Source organism: Camellia sinensis, chromosome 2, assembly GCF_055761805.1.
Source record: "Camellia sinensis isolate YWXY chromosome 2, ASM5576180v1, whole genome shotgun sequence".
In the NCBI taxonomy this organism is placed as follows: Eukaryota; Viridiplantae; Streptophyta; class Magnoliopsida; order Ericales; family Theaceae; genus Camellia; species Camellia sinensis.
The window spans coordinates 66622452-66626787 of NC_138962.1; positions in this window are offsets into that span (position 1 = coordinate 66622452).

A 4336-nucleotide genomic window follows, 5' to 3' on the forward strand; every position below is an offset into this window, starting at 1 on the left:
ATTGTTACAGAAGAGATAGATGAATTAATAATTGTAAATGTACATAGCTATTGTTTGTTTTTTTATTTTATTATTATTATTTATTATTATTTATTATTATTATTATTATTTTATTTTATTTTATTTTTTATTAGGATGACAAATGGTGCGAAGCCGAATGTAAAAGAAATTCAAGTTAGGGAGAATGATCGGTGAAAATAGATTATTGTGGCCTAGCCCCAGGAGCCTGCTGTCAAAATTGCATGCTGATCGGACACGATCTGACTGTTGATCGATCACTGAATGTTCCCAATTGGCCAATTTATTGATCCCAATATGAGACTTAGAATTTGCAAAAGTGGACCTCAAAAATAGATTCTACACAGTGAAAAATGAGAGGGTAGGCATTCCTGAAGTTATCCGACCACCCGATTAAGCCAAACATGCTAAGATGCAACGGAGCACTTTGTGATGAGAAGCACACGATAAATCCTTAGGTTATCTTTCTCCTGCAGCAGATGTGAAATGCAGAAGTTTGAAATTCAAACGCCCAAGTTTAAGCCCTTGTATTTTCCCCGTTTTAAATTTGGTTGGCCTCTTTTCGGTGGTGTTGGATTCATCTCGCGGCCTAGTGTTCATTCCATAATTTAGACTCTTCATTCCACCACTGCTTGAATATCGTTGGACCTCCTAAAGTTGACCAAAAATAAGACGGTTTGGCTGCTTCATGTTTTTTGTTTTTCGGCTCTTGTCCTCGGCTAAAGTGTGGTCGGCCGAAGAATGTGCTTGGTGGGTGAATGTGCCCGGCAAAAGGGCTTGGTGGTTCACATTGTTGAATGTGCTCTTGGTGGCGAATAATCGAGGCTGTTTTCATTGCCAAAGAATGGAGCGCGGGGTGGTACATTTGAGTAACTTTGGAGCTTTGACGAGTAATCTTCTCTGAGTTGTGGTGTTATCGAATTGCACATCTATGAGTTGTGGGCCAACACTACAAGAATTTACACATTTGGCGACCACTTTTGCCGACCAAAAAAATTTTGGTCGCAAAAAAATGACATTTGCCAACCAAATATTAATTAGTCGCGAATGATCATTATTTTTGGCGACCAAATATTATTGGTCGCAGAAGGTTATATTTTGGCGACCAAAAAAAGAGTTGGTCGCAGAAAGTGATATGCTTTTGCCGACCAACTACAAATTTGGTCGCAGAAGGTCACATATTTTTTGGCGACCAAAATTTTGGTCGCCAAAAACTTATTTTCAGCAACCAAAAAATATTAGTCGCCAAATTTGTATTTTTAGCGACTAATATTTTAGTCACCGTTGATTGAGATTTGGCGACTAAAAAAGTTTGTTGGCGAAGGTACTTTTTCTGCGACTAATTTGGTCTTTTGGTCGCCAAAAGTTTGGGAGGGAAATTTGAAACATAGAGGGGGGAAATGAAATTTTTTGGCGACAAAAAAAATTTGGTCGCCAATCAAAAAACGACCTCGTTTTGTACCTGGGAAACAGAAAAAAAAAATTAAAAAAAGGCAAATCCAGTGAGTAGCCTTTGTGTATGTGAGGCCGATTTGAACCCTTCTTCCTTTGTGGAATCTATGGAAGGGTTGACGAGTGATATTATCGCCATGAGTTGAGATTTGAAAGGGGTTGCATCGTTGGGGTTAGCTTCGGTAGAGGTTGCACAGGGGGATCCGTGTAGGCGAGTTACTCAGTCGAAGCCCTTTGAGGAGTTAAGAGAGGAGCTTAATCGTATGAAGGCTTCCATGTCTGGTGTGGATCGGGCGGATCTGATCCCGTGTGATCTTGTCCAAGAGAAAACTTCAACCCTAACAGCTTCAGCCCTAAATCTTCTCCAATCTCGGTGGTCAGACATCGTAGAAATAGAGGGGAGTGAGGAAGCTGTTGTAGATCGCTTTAAGTATATCCCAGACAGCCTCTTTCTTGCTAGGGCGAGAAATCTGGTATCGAAGCTTGATGCCCTTCCAATGGCTGGGAGTGTCCATTCTCATGGAGTTGGTGGTGGTATGGCTGATTCGAAGGTTTACACACCTATTAGAGGTCGATCTGGGTCAAATGGTTGTGGAGGAAGGGGAGGCAGAGGCCAAAATCCTGTGGTCCTAAATCCTGAGTTGAATGTGGTTTCAGCTGTAGACAATGCGGCACCTGATAAGTCATGGGCTTCAGTGGCATCGAATCAGAGGTCATCTGTCAAACTTAGGTATTTCCCCCCTTCTATTTCTCATTCTACCATTGTGGTTGACCTCCCTAGGAGGGAAAGTGTAGAAAGATGGGAGGCTTGTTTAGTGGGGCATTTTTTGGGTAGGAATCTCAATTTTAATTTGTCAAAAATTTTGCTTTCAATCTGTGGAAAAATAAGGGGTTAAGGCAGGTGCTATCTACCTCAAATGGGTTCATCTTTTTAATGTTTGATAACTTGGACAGTAGTAGTGCTGTTTTAGAGGAGGGACCTAAATGATATTGTTTCTGTAGTTGGTGTAGAAATGATATTGTTTCTCAATTCAGGATTGCAAAAAACACGCACACACAAGATACACAGATATTGCATAGTGTAGACAATTTTCAAGTGACTCATTTATTATTGTCAGCATTCAACTATTAAACTATCTGTGAGCATTCAACTGTCTGACTGTTACTGTACAGCTTCTGACTGTGGAAGATTCGTGGACATTGATCATTGATGATGCCCTGGCTAATTCTTTTGTCGCACCGGCAACTGACGATGTTAAAGATGACCATCAGTTATCATGTAAGTCCTCCACACATCTCTATAGCTGGTGTTTTGGTGCAATCTTATTTATATGAGACAACTGTTAGAAGCTTTTTGTGGGTTGTAGCCTTGTATGTCCCTTCTGTGGATGAAGCTGTGAATACAAAAATTGATAATACTTCCCCTACTACTTTGGCACCTAAGTAGGCTAGATTATTATTATTGATTGGGGCTCCATACCTATAAAAATTGTTTGTTGTTGCTACATATGTGGCTTTTTCTGCAAAAATTGCTCTCATGTATTGTCATGGGCAGATTTTAAGCAGAGCAAGGATCTTAAGAAAACTGATGGGACAAAGGAGAGAACTTGTGGGTTTTGTGTTTGAGTTTATCATATATATGATAATGGTTTTTAGGATATAGAACTTGATTGAATTTTATAGTTTGTGCATTCAATTTACAGAGATATCTAGATAGATTTTATACTGTTCCATTAGTGAAATTGTTTGGTCATTTTTAGGTCTGTGGATAATTTTTTAGTCAGAATTTAATAGGATTTACAGACTACAGGTCTTCATACTTTTTATGTTTTGGGAAATTTAAGAAACTTTAGAAGTAGGTTGTTTGACAATTTAGAAAGGTGTTGTTGGATTCTTTGGTTGTCATTATTTTGTGTGAACAATGTCTGGTGGAACACCAGTTGGGGGTGTCATATATTTTCATTCATGTATTTGAGTTGAGATTTTTTATTTTAAAGGAGAGAACAATTGGGTTATCAACGAATTAAAAACTTGGAGTCCTATTGGTTTAAGTCATATTTGGTGAATCTACATTTATAGGTATGAGACCTGATGTTTTATTGATAAGCAGGTAGAGCATCTATATAGCAATTAGCAATTAGTCTATATAGCAATTGTTGATAAGCAGGCATATGCCTCGGGAAGGGTAGCCAGGGTAATAAGGCTTCCATAGCTCTGTTCACCCTGCTTACTCAAATGCAAGTAAAAAAAGCTTTGGATTTCTAAGATCACCCAGTTCCATAAAGAAAAGAACATGAGAAAAAGAGCACTTCACACATTAAATGTCATACAGTTGCTCAATAATTGTTCTAGTTTCATTAATAAATGCATTCTAATGTAGAAGCAACAAGCTGTATGGTCGTGTGGAATGACTTATCACCGTGATAAAATCTAAATTTATTTGCTTGGTACAAATATTTGATTTCATTAATTGTTTGGCCACGATGCGTTACGCTTGGGCGGTACAGGTGCTTCAGTGTCTAGAAGGAAATTTTACTGACATTTATGTTTGGCATTTTGACAGAGGAATGATATGCATAGGACAGAAGCGTTTCCGCAAAGCATTGGAGCTTCTGCACAATGTGGGTCAATGTTTTTTAGTTCAGCCATATTATATATATGTTTATATATATATATATATATATATTTTTGTAAAGTTTGTGACAATTGACTTGTTACATCATCCTTATGGCTTGCTGCTATCAGGTTATAACTGCACCAATGTCTACAATAAATGCTATTACTGTTGAAGCGTATAAGAAATACATACTTGTCTCTCTCATTCACCTTGGGCAGGTTGGCTTTATTTTTCTTCTTAATCATTATA